The 17,500-nt window shown below is 36.8% G+C and overlaps 1 protein-coding gene across 2 annotated transcripts in view; it reads right to left on the reverse strand.

Annotated features, from left to right (window-relative positions):
- Positions 1-17,500, reverse strand: part of LOC137645956 (solute carrier organic anion transporter family member 74D-like) — a 91,736-nt gene that overhangs the window by 49,623 nt on the left and 24,613 nt on the right. Inside the window, exon 1 of one of the 2 annotated variants that reach the window (XM_068379029.1) lies at positions 11,145-11,479. The exons of the other annotated variant lie outside the window; for it this stretch is intronic. The gene's annotated coding sequence lies outside the window, so the exon portion shown is untranslated. Of the gene's footprint in view, positions 1-11,144; positions 11,480-17,500 lie in introns of those variants that run through there. 2 annotated transcript variants of the gene reach the window in all.

Consider the following 17,500-nt stretch of genomic DNA (forward strand, 5'->3'; position numbering starts at 1 on the left):
TTAATGTGGCTTTTATCCTGTCAAAGGATTCCTGGCACTCGCTGGTCCATACAAATTTTTTCTTGGGCTAGTCAAATCCGTCGAGGGAACGACTACAGCCGAAAAGTTCAGGCAAAAACGTCAGTAGTATCCTGCCATCAATAAAAATTGTTGTAATTGGTTCCTCGTTTTAGGGGGTAAGGCTTTCCTTACTCCTTCGACGTTAGCAGCTATCGGGGTGGGGTGATTTGTCCTCTTCCTACTTCAAATCCTAAGTACCGAACTGTTGCCTTGCCAAATTCGCTCTTCTACAGGTTAATCATTAGGTGTGCTCCTCACAGCTTTTGAAATACCTTCTTCAGGATTCGGAGATGTTCTTCTCAGGTCAATGAATATATCACAATATCGTCAAGATATACGCCTACTCCTTCAATCGATCCAAGAAGGTTATCCATCACTTGTTGAAAGGTAGCGGGGGCGTTCATTAGACCAAATGGCATGACAGCGTATTGGTATACTGTAGCCCAAACAGGGTTATAAAGGCTGATAACAATTTTGCATTGTCATCCAAAGGAATATGGTAATAGCCTTTTAACAAGTCGATCTTGGAGACGAAACTTGCTTGTCCGATGTTGGTGAGTAGTTGGTCTATGAGCGGCAATGGATAATTATCAGCCACACTGATTAAATTCAACTATCAGTAGTCTGTACACATCCTAAAAGATCCGTCTAGTTTTTCACGAGCAAGCATGGAGAACTTTAAGGGCTAGAACTTTGTTCGGCTAATCCATTTTGTAACAAAAAGTCCACTTCTTTTCTCATGAGTTCTCAGTGATATGGCGACAGTCAGTCAATAAGCGTGTTATTTGAATTGGTCTTTCCGTTTTTATAAAGTGTATCTCATGCTTCATCGAGCTGATTCGTTTCGGGACATCCGAGACAATTTCAGGGAAACTTTAAATTCTTTGGCTTAATTCCTCTTGCTGCTCCTGGTTCAATTGAGTTAATTTCTCTTTCAAGTTCCGAAGGATAGACGAATTATGCATTCTGCTTACCGCCCCTACCTCATATCCGTCGTCGTCTTCCGTGGATGGAATGGTTTGCACCATACACACCAGTGAAGCTTCTCGTTTTTGTTTAAGTATGGTTTCAGTAGGTTAACGTGTACTTTCCTTTGACTTTTCTTTCTTCCTGGGGTTTCGATAACGTAGGTCAGGTCACTGATCTTCTCCAAAATCCTGAATAGTCCTTGGAACTTGCTGGTGAGTGGGAATCTCCTTATTGGTAAGAAAACCAACACCAGTTGTCCTACCACAAACTGATTGTCCTTATTTTTTATATCAAACATTTTCTTCATTTTTCCTTGACTCATTTTAAGGTTTTCTAAGGAAAATTTCTTTTACCTCAAATTCTTGGCACATTCTCCATCTGTTTCCTCTCAATCCTTTCATTTTTCTAATAATAGTTCAATCAGTCCTCGAACTTCTTGTTCAAAGACCATTTCATTCATGCTACATCCCATGCTTTCTTGATAAGCATTGCATAACTCAAATAACATTAACGGTAGCCCGATGTCCCATTCATTTCCTGTTTCGTTGCAGTACTTTGGCAACATACTCTTCAGGGTTTGATGAAATCTCTCTAATGCACCTTGGGTCCCCGGGTGATAAGCTGTAGATGATTGTTATTTCACATCCAACAGTTTCATCACGTCCTGCAACAATTTTGACGTGAAATTTGTTCATCGGGTACTCTGAACGATTTCCGGAATACCAAACTAAGTAAAAAAGTCTAGTAACTTCTCGGCGATTACTTTGGCACTAATGTTCCTGACGGGTATGGCTTCTCGGTATCTCATCACTGGACCCATAAAGGTTAACATATATTTGTGACCTTTCTTCATCCTTGGTAATGGTCCCACAAGGTCGATCATTACCTTGCTGAAGGGTTCTCCTCGCACTTCAATCGGACGTAAGGGAACTTTCTTAATGTACTTATTAGGCTTTCCAGCCATCTGACAAACGTGACATATACGGAAAAAATGGCTCACGTCCTTGTGCAGGCCAGGCCAGAAAAAGTTTCATAATCGTCTCAGCCATCTTCCTTGTCCCCATGTGTCCCGTCTCGTGCGCTACGGCGATCACCTGTCTTCTCAGCAGTGTGGAAATCAATATCTGACGGTATATCCCCCATTTGGCATTCCCAGGGATATCGGCGGGTCTATGCTTCCTCATAATCAACCCATCTTCAAGATAATGACAGGTGGGAGAGACTGCTGCACCTCCATCTCATCCACTACATGGTACAATAACTTTGTTAACGTAGCATCCTTCCGTTGCAATCCTATCAGTCTTTTCCTACTCACTTGTCCTACTTCTAATGCTGAGTTTTCTATTTATTCCAGGTCCTTTGCTTCTTTGTCTTCTTGTCCACTCATTTGTCATTTCTCTCCTCTCGGGCTCTCTCGGGAGTTATCCTCTTGCGTACCATCATGGGAATCCTCTTCTTCTGAAAACAAATCCTCCAAGTTCATCGCTCCTTCGGTTTCTTTTCCTTCTTTTGCAGACACTTTCTTCATGCTCCTAGTCACACAACTAGGAAACAGATACGGGTGGTCCTTCTCGAGTCCAGTCGTAGGACTATACTTCAATGGTTTCTCTGTTACAATAGGACAAAGCACAAACGGTGCTCCACCAACCTCATTACCCAGCAGGACGTCTAATCCTTCGACAGCCAATGAATCCTTTACCGCAAAATCAAAATGACCTGTCACCAACTCCCATGACAGTTTCAAATGGCAAATAGGGTTAACATTCTTACCTCTTATTCCCTTCAAAATGACAGAGTCTCCTGTGAGAGACTGTTCCACCAATGGGTATACACTCGTGTCACCACACTATGGTTACAACGTGTGTCGCACAATATTTTGACAGTAGTTTGCTCACTCCCACTGATTGCGACTATCATACCTTCATAATTATGCAGTTTAAAGGCATCCACGGTGCTTGGGGTTGTCCTGTTCGTTGTGTAAACGCTAGCTGGTTTATTTTCCTCGTCGTCCTTTCCCAACTGTTTCTTCATCTTAGCATTTTGTGAAGTGGAATTATCCTTAACCACTTAGGCGACTGCTTTCGGTTGGTTCGACCGACATTCCTTACTGAAATGGCCTCTCTTGCCACACTTACTGAACTGGTTTCCATGGTTCGATGAATACTTGACACTTGGTCAGAACAACGGTTGAAACTCCATACTCGAGGAGGGTTTACGACTGATAATATTATAATCTTCACTCAGTGAAGCGGCTTTATTGAGTTTCTTCACCTCTCTCTCTCTCTCAAGTACGTTCAAATATGTTCAGGAATTCCTCGTAAATATTGTTAGAACTATCAATTCTTCTAAATCAGCCATCTCCCTCACGTTAGCAGGCTCTATCCATCTCTTAAAACATTGTCGTACCTGATAAGCGTAATCCAGAGTCATTTCTTCTTCCTTCCACAAAATTTGGAAATTTTCCTTATAATATTCAGGGGTCATCTGATACACTTGCAGCACACTCCTCTTTACTTCTTGGTACTCCTTTCTCTGATCCTGAGACAAGGCAAGGTAAGCACTGCGTCCTTTCCCAATATGGACACTCAACAATAACACAGACCATTTATCTTCTGGCCATTCCATCGTCGATGCGACCATTTCAAAATGATCGAAGCACTCGTCGGGAGCTGCTTCTGCAAATTTTAGAATTAACCTCTGGGCATTCGTGACATTAAACATGGGATCTTACATAGCAGGAGTCGCCTCCGTCTACATTGCTGACCATGCACGAGCATTCAACAGCTCCACCTCCCTCGCATGTCATGCTTCTTCTCTCTCTCTCTTTCTTCCAGTCTTGCAATTTCTCTTGCTTCCATGTCGTGCTATTTCTCTTGCCTCTTCTTTCTCTTTTTCTTGCAGTTCTCTCTTTTCTTTCTCCCTTTCTCCTCGTCTTACTTCCATTTCCCTCGCACGTCTTGCGATCTCTCTGGATTCTTCCATCTCTCTTTCTTCGCGTCTTGCTTCCATTTCCCTGGCACATCTTGCTTCTTCTCCCTCTTCTACAATCATCTTCAACTTAATCAAATTCTCTTCTGCTGCAATTCGTCGAATATCAGCCTCCACATTCCTTTCTGCTTTCATTCCTTCGGTTCCTACGTCAGCTGATCCTTGCTTCACTACGATTTCTGCTTCAACATTCTCCCACAGTCACGAGCTGCTAAATCTTCTTCCCACAACTTTCCCAAGTTTACCAACGCTCCTACGGCTAGACACTTGATTTGGGCTTTAATCATTCCACTCGTCACATGGCCATCACATGCCATTAAAATACAGAGCCACTGAGCTTTGGTTAAATTAGCTTCTGCCATTTCCTGAACATTTGGGTTTCTCAAAAACTCTTGGATATTTAGCTGCGCTATCGTGTATTTTACAAAACAATTATACCTCTCCAAAAAATATATCCTAACAATACACAGACACCTATGAACAGTAAACTGTTCGAGTTCAAACCTTTAATGAAAACACGGCCCTGTTATCACCAATATTCAAAACAGACTCGCTCGATCCCCAGGGTCTGGGCACCAAAAATGTATTATATTACGGCTGGAGAATTACAGATCCTTCCGAGTTCCAAACTCACCTGTTTATTTTTACATAGATCTGTTACACTTGAATAATACCTGAGCTCTGAGAAATTATGCAAATCCCAGAAGGCAATATATAAAAATACTAAATATAAAAATGTCTCTTACGTACACTCAAAACAAAACTGGGTAATTATATAATACAAACTATTCAAAAACTACCTTTTGCTTTGATTCTTAAACAGGGATTACAAGCAAGTACATTAAGAAATAAAGGTGATCAAAATAATACACTCTTTACAAAAACAAATATATTCTACAAAAAGTTACAACACTTATACAAAAAGAATTAACACCATATTAAATTACTCGAAATATTAAATCTGAACAAAACCTTAGACTAAGACAAGAAAATGTTACCTTAAAAACTTATACAATCACTTGCTTCACTAGAAATTAAATTCTACACACATCTAATTTTGATAATTAATGAAAATAGTTAACAATTTAACACTCTAGTGGGTAAATACTAAATGAAATTTTCATAATTGTAACTGATACACTAACGTGTTTTGGCTAACATGAGGTTTCCGAACAGATAAGCAGAATACCTGTAAATACACTTCACTGTTTTGACCTGAACTCACAGGGCCAATTACAAAAATTTATATTAATACAATACACTTGAAATATCATTAAATGGCTTTATCAATGTTTGAACACACTACACACGATATATGTTGGATAGAAATCATTAATAAAGTTTGAGTGGGCACACACTTGATGCACTTGAGAGGAGAGGGCTGACAAACTTTGGCTCTCTCAAAGGGACAGGCTGGATCTCTTTTGCTGCTTAAGATTTCCTAGGGGCATATATATATATTGACTTAAAATTTCTAGATTATTCTAAATAGATCATTCTCGTGGCTTGGGGGGCAAGGCTCTAGCGGCGAGGTTGCCAACGCAGCATTTTGAACAGGGGAACAAACCTTGTTTGCGAGGTAACCCTCTCTCAGCTAACTCCGGCCACCTACCCTCCGAAACATTAAAAAAATAAAAATAAATAAATAAAAAAATAGTAAATCTATTTCTAGAAATTTCATGTACTTTCTAACCACGTGGAAAATTTAAGAATTGCATAATCTCTCATAAACATGAAGTAATACCTCGTATTATTACCTCGTGTTCATACCTCGTATGTGTCATACAGAATACCTACAAGCTTACATAACACTTTGTAACAAAATATGTGAAATAAAAAACTAATTCTTAAAAATAATGTAAATTTACATACACTGAATTGAATGAAGAATACAATTAAATGAGCGACGAGAGTCTTACGTAATTTACATACAATTACCGTATATTTCCGCGTATAAGACGACCCTGTATTCCAAAATTTAACCATTAAAAATGGGAGGTCGTCTTATACTACCGTTATAAAAATCACAACTTCAATTTATGTCCGGTTTATCACTAGGCTAGCCTAGGTTGAGGTGCGATAACCACCGACCCACATGAAATTATTTACATTACGGTATGAATGTATAATAAAAGTAATAAAACCGTTTTTACCATTATATATTATTGGCATATCTACAAAAATTGCATAAATAATAAATTCGAGGAATAATTCCATATCTGATACCAACTTTTAATCACACGAGCACCGCTGAGAAAATGTAAACATCGAGTATTGGTTGCGTTGTTAGCAACTTCTTCTGTCACAAACCTTTCAGTAATTTTAATGATAGTGTTAATTACGATAGTAATAACATATAGGATATCATAATATTTATTTATTTAAAAATTATTATTACATTTAGCTGTAAATAACCATTTTGGATTACAAATGGTACAACCTTTATTTCTCAATAAAAATTACGGCACATCACAGTATTCCATTTAAAACTTAAAAGATTGTAAAACTTTATTTTCAATTAATATTAAACATCAAGCCCATAAAACTCATCACAGTCATCACTGTCTGTTTCGAAAAGCTGCTCGACCATATCACGAGATTCATCACTTATGCCATCATCACATGGATTCCAGTCCGGTTCCGGTGAGTCCACTTCGGCTTCGTCGTCGCTCTCGTACACTAAATTGTCTTTACTGCCATCAAGGGCATTTGAGATCCCGCATTTTTTAAAAGATTTTATGACAGTTTCCACCTTTACATTATCCCATGCTTTTATCACAAACTAGCAAAGAACATCAAGTGAGGCACTACGCATAGCTCCACCTTTCGTAAAAGACTTCGCCAGTCATCATCCACTCATTCCAGAGTTCCCTCACATTATCTTTAAATGGCTTGTTTAAGCTTACATCAAGTGGCTGTAGTACAGAAGTTAAACCCCCTGGAATAACAGTAATATCAGTACGTATTGCTTCGCGATAACCGAGTTTTAGAATTTGGTGTTAAATGACTCCTAAACATATCCCATACCAACAAGCTGCGTTCGTTTCGCAAGCGACCATGGTCATCTGTTCCAAATATTCTCAATCCATAATTTTACACCAGTCTCATCTATCCAACCTTTCTCGTGAAAATGAACAAAAACACCTGGAGGAAATCTTATTCTAGGTTTTGTTTTACGTTTAAAAATAACCATAGGCTTCAATTTTGTACCATCAGCCATACAGGATAAATCTTGTCTTCTCGTGTCCTGTAATTTTAACGTGTACTGTTTTGACTCCTTTCAAATCCACTGTTTTGTTACCAAGCATGTCAAAATTTAATGGAGTTTCGTCCATATTTCCAATAAGTGACAATGGAAATTAATGCTGTTTCCTTAACTGAATGATGAATTGGTGAAAACTGGTTACTTTGAGATCGAGATCTCTCGGGAGTTTCTGGGCGATTTTTGTTTTCTCTCGTATAACTAAATTTTTCCTATTCATGAAACGGTTACACCATCCCACTGTCGCTTTGAAATCTTTACTTTCTTCTTTGTTTGACTTGGCCCATTTCAAAGCATGTGATCTTATTCTATTTCTGGTTATAATGTAGCCATCTTTTCTCTGCTGGGTTACTCATTCCGCAATGTCATCTTCCAGTTTCGGCCAGGAAGTGGTTCCACTTCTCATTGCACATTTTTTCGAAGGCATTTTCCTTAGATCATCCTCCTTCTTTCTCCATTCTCGTAGCATCTTCTCAGTTACATCGAACTTTCTAGCAGCAGCACAGTTGTTCGAGTCCTTGGCCACTTCTATAACTTTTAATTTGAAACTTGCTTCATATTTTCTTCTCTTTGCTGGTGGTTCCATGCTTGATAAGGGTATAAATTAGAAAAAAAAATTTGGCTGGTTTGGATAGAAGTTAGAAACAGACTGAATAATAAAATCTTTAGTGGAAAACTTTTTATCGTAGGCTAACTGTTTGGAATATTGTTAACAATTGTACCGTTAAGATTGTTGTCATTATCGTTTTGTTTTTTAGCAGTATTTTGTTATTGCAAACGGCCATTAATACATCAGGATTCTAATTGTTTAGAACAGTTATGTCATACAAACATACCATAATAGGTCATTATCGTATTGTTGGCGGTTGTTTTGAGAAAGAAGAAGAATCAGTAAAAGAAGAAGAGGAGGAACGGGCATTTAGTACGCAAGCAGCTGATAAGCGTAAACAAAACAATGCAGGCTAGATGAAGTGTGTTCTAGGAAAACAATGATGAAGGATTTACTTTATTATTTCAATTATTTCAAATTTATAAGGCTACAGTAATATCATCCTCTTTACAAAACCTATATTTCATAAGATACCTGGTGTTGCAAAATCTAACCTAGGCTATACACAGATGGTTTTATGATTGAGCAGTCGTCTTATACTACCGATATGAGATAAATTCATATAGATTTGCTCTAATTTTGTACCTCGTCTTATATAAAGGTCGCCTTAAACGCGGAAATATACGGTGTTTAAACCTACAAGAGAGGAACTCACCTTACGAGCGGGTTATGCACCTATTAAATACACAAATGAAATACCTAAATAAAATATTAGCTCTACACAAGTCTAGCTTCATAAGATATATATATATATATATATATATATATATATATATATATAAAATATATATATATAATATATATATAATATATATATAATATATATATTATATATTATATATATATATATATATATATATATATATATATAAATATATATACATAATATATATATATATATTATATATTATATATTATATATACATATATATATATATATATATATATATATATATATATACTGTAAATATGTTAAAACCAAATTTAGATGTTGCCTTGTTTCAGACCTATGGATGATATGATATAAATCTACATATCACTTTGTTTTATTCACCCCAGAACCTTAAGATTATTGTGGTATTTTCTCCAACTTTATTATTATCATTGTTATTATTAACACTCAGGTGGTTCCAATTGGTACTGTCCTTCTTATAGAAGTTTTGTGGAATGGGATTGCTGACCCACAACCTCTTTGTAGCATCACCATTACCATATTAACAACAACAACAACAACAATAATAATAATAATAATAATAATAATAATAATAATAATAATAATAATAATGATAATAATAATAATAATATATTTATTAATCAATTACAGTCCTATAGTTTCTTAAACTTTACATGGGATTTACAACTACTGTACTGGTATTTCAAAATCTGATGCTTTACAAGTTTTGATATAAAAAATATCATAAACATGATCATAATAAAGTGATAACAATTGAATTATTTTGTAATCTCACGCTGCAATATTTTATATTCAAATTAGGGTAATTCTATACAATAGCTCAGCCAGTAAGTTTTCAAATTTGAGTACTTTCACTAAAAAGAGGGAAGTCCAAGGTTTCCTTTGATATATAAAGCTAAGCGGCGCTAGGTCTAGAAGTGATTTATAAATCAAAATCAAATTTTACCCACCCTAGATAACTAAGTACCTCGACTTCATAACTCTCAAATCCCTCTTCACACCCAGGTCTCGTTTGTTCGTTAAAAACATAGAATATGGCATTATTACATCCTCGACTGTATTCTACGTAACAAGACGTCAACAAACATCATAGTTTTTAACCAATGATGGTCATCCACATTTTACTTGGAACTAGCATTTTAGCAAAACTAGAATCACGTGACTTGAATACCCAATCAAGTGACAGTTTTACTAGGAAACTGAACACTTTTTGACACTTTTTACACAATTTCCACTGCTAATTCTTCAGTCTTTTGAGAGCCACGTACGCGTGTAAATCTTCAACTTCTAGTGCGGTTTCTCATTTACCATATACTTTGACATCAATTTCTGTGGATTTTATCCCAAGTTCTTGTCTCAATTGTTACTTAAATTATAAAGATTTTGTTTTGCCTTATTGCGGTAACACCGAAAAAATAATAAAGTACTGCCAAGATTATGGTGCTATTAAAAGTGAAAGTGACACTATTTGCCCCACCTGTGGTTCTAAGTGTCGACTTGATATTAACAAAAAAACATTTCGCTGTAACAGGAGGCATATTGTATCGAAAAACCAGAAGAAAGTGAAAAAAGGTGTAGTTTTCACTTATGCTCTCTCCCCGCTAGGTTAGGAAAGGATACGGCTACTAGGTTAGGTTAGGTTAGGTAGTTTGTTTAGGTTAGCTTGTAGCCTTGTTTATTGCTAATACTACATGTGTTATTATTCATATGTTAAAATGGATTCTTAATTTATTCCCCACCTATATAAAACCCCACGTTTCCCACTGGGGGTCGCATAAGATTGGGAAGGTTAACAAATGGGGTAAAAATAATGTTCCTCAAAAAAAAAAAAAGTCAGATTTACATAAAGCACTAAGTAATTCCTCAGAATAAAAAGATACCCAATTATTAGTGGCCAAGATATTATATACAATTACCGAGGGAGACTACCTAAATATAGGTTGATATCGACTTTACATCTGTTACTTATGAATGAATAAGTTAAGACTTATATCCTAATCTACATCAGGAATAAAATATGAATTACAAGCCTAGGCCAAGATCATCACGTAGTTGGTTTAAAAACGGTCATGTAGCACCAAGGTCATTTTGGGAGGGAGGTACCCAGGGGGTCAACCCCTGCAAAATCTAGATGTACTTTGAAGCAATATTAGAGGTCACATGTCAGAGGGGTACGCAAGGTGTGGTCAAGCTATCTGAAGAGTAAATATTCGACACCCTAGGTTGATTTGGCGGAGTGGTAAAGTTTTCTCATGTTCGGTTAGTTAAGGTACTGCAAATTATTTACCATTCAAATAGGCAGTCAAGAACGGACAGGCAACCTAGGTTGTGTTAAGCTATGAAGGTTAGGTAAGTATGCTTTCTTGTGTAACACTTGTGCTCCCATTTCCCTTATTGAACACAATCATGTTCTCCCTGTGGTTCCACATGGTAATTTGTACTAGATTTTAGACAAATTAATCAAAATCGTTCGAAACAAACCCAATTATATTAGAAAACCATATTTTAAGCTCCAAAATCCAACGGTTGCCGTTTATAGAAACTGTCATAACTATACTAACCTCAGAATACAGTAGATTAAGTTTCACGTTGAGGACGTTAGCTTTCATCATCATCCCTGTAATTTCATACTTCTGGATAGTCTTCATCATGACTATTACTGCTTACACTTCAATCATTATTTCAACTAACCTCATGTCTTCCTTTAACAATAGCAACATAATCGGCTACATAACCACAAGACTCCGAACAATAAAAGCTATCGGCACTTTAAGACACTATTACGTAATTCATAAGGGCCACTCAATAGTTCACCAACGTGATCACCGAATAATGACATAATCATGATTAATACACTGCAATAAATGCTTAAAATTATGGCGATAAACAGGAACTGCAGCAAACTTTTGTTCGTGTTGTTTTCGTTTACCTGAACCAGTATAGCCAGAACGCCGTAAAAAAATCTTTATATTTTAAAATAAAAGGTAATATGCTAACACAACACAAAAACTGTTAAAAATCTAAAGATTATTTTATTGTTAATAATTATACTAAGCAATTCGACGGTAATGATTAAACATAGTATAAAAAGAATCTTAAATGTAACACCAAGACGTTTACGATAGATATACATGGCAACATTTGTAAGAAGTAGCGCTTCTTTAAAATCCTCGAATACCCTGTAGTCCGGAATTAGTCCCTATTTACTTAGTTACTGCTTACCTGACACGGTTGGTTAAATGCCACCTTTACCATTATTTTGTAAAGGATTTTTAAATCCTTTTCCAAAGACAATTTGATGAAAGGGACAAGCCATGATGTTAAGTGAAGTTTTATGCATACAACATGAAAATAAAGAATTATTTAAGCTAGGTAAAAAAAAACTTGCACTTAAACAAATTAAGAATTTTAAAGGAATTTCTTGACATCTTCAGGGATTGCAATTTAATCAACTGCATTAAAAAATTACTAACGAACCATATTCAATTAATCAATATTTTTTTGTCCGAAGCTTATGTTGGAAACATGGCTTGATCAACAATGCTTGTCTATTATTATTATTATTATTATTATTATTATTATTGTTATCATTATTATTATTACTTGCTAAGCTACCACCCTAGTTGGAAAAGGAGGATGCTCTATAAGACCGAGGGTTCCAACAGGGAAAATAGCCCAGTGAGGAAATGAAATAGGAAATAATTATACTATATAGGCAATAAGAAATAATGAATAACAATATAGTATAATTTAAAATTAGTAACAACGTTAATATATATATATATATATATATATATATATATATATATATATATATATATATATATATATATATATATATATGAACGAAGAAAGAATAGTGTGCCTGAGTGTACGTTCAAGCAAGAGAACTCTAGCCTAAGACAGTGGAGACTATGGCACCAGGCACTACCCAAGACTAGAGAACAATGATTTGATTTTGGTGTCCTTCTCCCAGAAGAGTTGCTGACCATAGCTTGAGGGCCTATTCTACTATATCAAGAGAAAAGTAGCCACTGGAAAATTACAGTACAGCAGTTAACCCTTTAATCGAAGAAGAATTGTTTGGTAATATTAGCGTTGGCAGGTGTATGAGGACAGAGGAGAATGTGGAACGAATAGACCGTACTATTCAGTGTAAGTGTAGGCAAAGGAAAAAGGAACCGTGACCAGAGAGAGGGATCCAATGTAGTAGCCTACTGATTGGCCCATCAAAGGACCCAATGACTCTCTAATGGTAGTATCTCAACGGGTGGATGGTGACGTGGCCAACCTACAACATTAGTTTTAGTACCTTGTTGCCGCTAGGTAGGCTCTCTCATTTTTTCAATAAGAGATGGTTGTAACTCTCGTAATGTTTTACTTAGCATTTTCAATTCCAACAGTAATAATCAATTAAGAAGACCCATTTCAAACTTACTCTAATTGATAGTTTGCAGAACATCACTTGAAGTTTCATGCTTTATCCAAAACGCCGTCCAACTGCTGTGATAATTAACCTCAATAGATACCGTAATGTTCTTGGTCATAAAGGAAACGGCCGTGGAACGTCCTTTGTGACAAATCAGTTTAGGAAGCAGGAGGTTCCGGTGAGATATGTAAACACAAATGGAATACCTAAGTCATTATACATGAAGGGTTACCTACAGGATGTGATGGACTGCCATTATGTATGTGAGAGTGCGAGCATGTGTGGATATTATACTTTATGTGCGTGGGCACACATACAAGTATTTTTTTCTTGTCACGCTTAAAGGGTTGTAGTTATGTAAGGGGGATGGGAAGGGTTGAAACTGTGTGAGCGTGTGTATGCATATCTTATCTACATATTTAGACATCATTTTTGACGGGCTGGATACACTAATATATATATATATATATATATATATATATATATATATATATATATATATATATATATATATATATATATATATATATAATTAAGACCGTAAAACCTGGTGCTGTGGCCGGGTAGGTCATTTAACACCGAGGTACTACTAGGGAAAATCATGGCAGTTACGCTATGAAGTAAAAGTTGAAAGAAGATTGACAGCAAAATGGAAGAAATGAAAAGGGAATAGAGGCAAAGTAGAAAACCATAAATGACGGAAAGCAAGGACCCCATTTAGTGATACCTACAGTGAATCACTTAATGTTGAATCTATTACGCTACGCAGCAAAACCTGCACTTCAAGGGAGTGAATTGTGTAAGTGCGTCTACTGACCAGAATTCGAACATTCTTTCTCTAAATATACACATATACTATATTATACAGTATATATACACACATACATGCACACACACACACACACACATATATATATATATATATATATGAATATATATATATATATATATATATATATATATATATATATATTATGAGCCGGAGCTGGTCCACTGCAGGACAAAGGCCGTAGGCATGGAGGCTACTTCCGCAAGCGTCTATTTGTGGTCTTTCTATGTCAGTGTATAAACGCAAATTTTCTTAGCTCGACAATCCATCGTCTTCCCCTTTTCCTCTACTTCGTTTGCAATCCCTAGGGGTCCATTTTGGCATTCTTCTTATCCATCTACTATCTGTCATTCTACTTATATATCCTGACCATGCCCATTTCTTTTTCTTACATGTTCTTAGAATATCCTCTATATACTCTCATATCCATGTTGATCCTTTTCTGTCTCTTAGTGTTATGCACATCATTATTCTTTCCATAGCTATTTGAATTTTAGGTAACTTATGATCTAAAGCTTTAGTAAGGTTCCAACTTTCTGATGCATAAGTTAATACTGACAGGACCATCTGATTAAATACTTTTCTTTTTAGAGAAAGTCGCATTTTACATTTCATAATCTCACTTTGTTTACCAGAAGCTCTCCATCCCATGCTATCCTTCTTTTAATTTGGGCCTCATGTCCTTAGGAAGAACTTACGGTGTATCCTAAGTACGTATATTTATTAACAATTCTATCACCTTTATTTGTCGTCACAGCATTTTCATTGAACATTATTAGTTTTACTCATATTCATTTTCAGTCCTACATTTCTGCTTTTCTATTCAAATCTTCTATCATCTTTTGCATCTCCTCCCGTGATTCATTAGATAGAAATACCGTATGTCATCTGCAATTCTTAAGTTGTTCAGGTACTCCCAGTAATATTAATTCCTACATTTTTCCAATCTGAATTCTTAAAAACGTCTTCTACACAAGCTGTGAATAATTTAAGAGCAATGGGATCTCCCTGTCTAACTCCTTTCTCATTCAGATTTTTCTTACTATGTATAATTTTAGGATTGCTGTACTTCCTGTATACATATCTTCAAGTGGCTCGAAATTTGCAGTAGTCCGGTCGCCCGATGCGACTTAATATTTCATTTGGCAAGTTAGTTCAGTAGCCATCCAGCCCGGTTGGCTAACTGAAAATCTATTTAAAAAAAAGGGACAGGCTTATTAGCTGAAAATGTATAAATTAAAAACGGACATTTAAACAGAGAGAGAGAGAGAGAGAGAGAGAGAGAGAGAGAGAGAGAGAGAGAGAGAGAGAGAGAGAGAGAGAGAGAGAGAGAATACCAACAGTTCAAGCAGATATCGAAAGAAGGAGCACAGGATCTGGTATCGGATCATCTCCAAAGGTTAATAGAGTCGTCCATGGCTGGAGATATATCTCTGGTGAAAATTTCGTATATATCGGTCAGTTTGTTTTAATGTTATATGAAATGGCGAAAAATGTAAATCTGGATCTAGAATCCAAATCCAGATCCGGAACATCTCCAAAATTCAATGGGGTCGTTCATGGCCTAAGTTCTATTTTCGGTGACATAGTGGAGCAGCCAAAGTGTGATTTTGACTAGAATCATTCATTTGGTGATACAAGCATGAAATTTGGTGTGAATGTGCTATGTAGGTCATGTTTTAAGAAAAAAGTGCTAGCCATCAAGAATTCCAAGATGGCGGCCATTATTTCCAAGACGGCCGCCAGTTAATGGAAAAACAATGTTAAACCATAAAAGCGCTCAATATTTCACATCTTGGTGCAAAATTATTGATATATTTGCCTTCTTTGGTGCATCTCTGGTGAATAAGGTAGATTTCCTGCACAAATAAATACTATTTATACCCTTACAGCATCAAGAAGCATTAATAAACAGTCATAAATACCATTGCTTTCTGCCTATAAGTCCTCAGTTGATAAATAGAGTAGAAGATTAATAAATGTTAGTAAAAATGATAAATTAATAAAGTATAATGATAATAAATAGTAGATAAATAATTCATTGTTGCCCCTTAAAAAGACTGCTAATGCCGGGGTGGTAAAAAGGATGAGCTCTTTTTATCTAAAAAATACCCCAACGGCTTGTGAACCACAAAGCCTCTGGCAGTCAAGTCCCACCCTAGCCTTCTCGTGGCAGGGGTGATATCGCAGATAGTGGTGGTGCGTAAGGCGGGTGATGGCGCCTAAAAACCATTTAGCTCTGGGTAGATGAAGCTCAAAAGCCGAGCAAAGGCAATTCATCAAAGAGAAGGATAACTCCGAAAATAAACCTAGCCTAGAAAATTAATTGGTTCAAGCCAAGTAAAAGAACAGTTCGAAACATTCATGGAGAAGTTGCAGTCTGATAAGAGATTTCTTCTACAAGCCAATCAAAAAGAACAATACTGGCTTCTTCAAAACTGGGCCAGAGTCATCCAAAGTATCTGAGACTAAAGTACTTAAGGAAGACTGTCAACTGTTTTCTCGCCTGTTTATCTCCTGTCAAACAAGAGGATGTGACCTACAAGAATTTTTCAGACATGAGAACCAGCCTTACCCTCCTTCACTCAGCAAGAAAGGTGACCTACGCGCATGTACTAAGGCTGATTTGGTGGATGTTCTCCAGGTGAAAGTGAGACTACCTGAGTCAAAGCCAGACTTGGATGTCCTCATTGTGTATGGTTCATCACTGGTAAATGCAGTTGTACCAAAGACATCAAAGACGTTTGAAGAATATGCCACGAAGGACATCCTCCCCAAAATAGAAATGTACAGTAGAAAACACAAGAGAACAGACATCGTCTTTGATGTATATCATAAGTCAAGTCTGAAGTCAGAAGCTAGATCAAAAAGAGGAAAAGCTATCAGGAGGAGAGTTACTGAAAAGAGTAAAACGCCTACAAACTGGAAGAGTTTCCTCCGCAACAGTGCTAACAAGACAGAGCTCTTCCACTTTCTTGCTGATGCAGTAGCTAAAATGACTACGGAAAATGTAGTCATTGTGACGAAGGAAGAAGATGCCCTTACGAGTGCCAGTTACACCAACATGAGCCTAGAGGAATTGGCTCCCTGTACACATGAGGAGGCTGAAACACGTATATTCTTACATGCCTGGCATGCAGCTACGGAAGGCTACAAATCTGTTATGATCGACGCAAACGACACAGACGTCATTGTGATTGCCATATCACAGATGCCTTCTCTCAAAGCAATCGGCGTGGAGCAAATGTGGATTAGATTTGAAAAAGGTGAGCACACTAGATGGATTCCTATTCATGACCTGGTGTCTATCTTAGGATCAGAGAAGACCAACGGGATGCTATTCTTCCATGCCTTTACTGGGTGTGACGTTGTGTCAGGTTTCAATGGCAAAGGGAAAAAGACAGCTTGGCAGACATGGGATGTCTTCAATGATGCCTCTGCCACCTTTGCAAAACTTAGCCACAGGCCATCTGAGATTGAGGAGTTTGATCTACATGTCCTGGAGAAATATGTGGTTCTTATGTATGACCGGTCGAGTACAACATCTTCTGTAGACGAGGCAAGGCTTGATCTCTTTGCGTGAAAGCAGAGGTCATATGACATGATTCCACCAACAAAAAGTGTACTGAAGGAACATGCCAAGCAGGTCATATTTGGGG

This window comes from Palaemon carinicauda, chromosome 8 (genome assembly GCF_036898095.1).
Source record: "Palaemon carinicauda isolate YSFRI2023 chromosome 8, ASM3689809v2, whole genome shotgun sequence".
Classification (NCBI taxonomy): domain Eukaryota; kingdom Metazoa; phylum Arthropoda; class Malacostraca; order Decapoda; family Palaemonidae; genus Palaemon; species Palaemon carinicauda.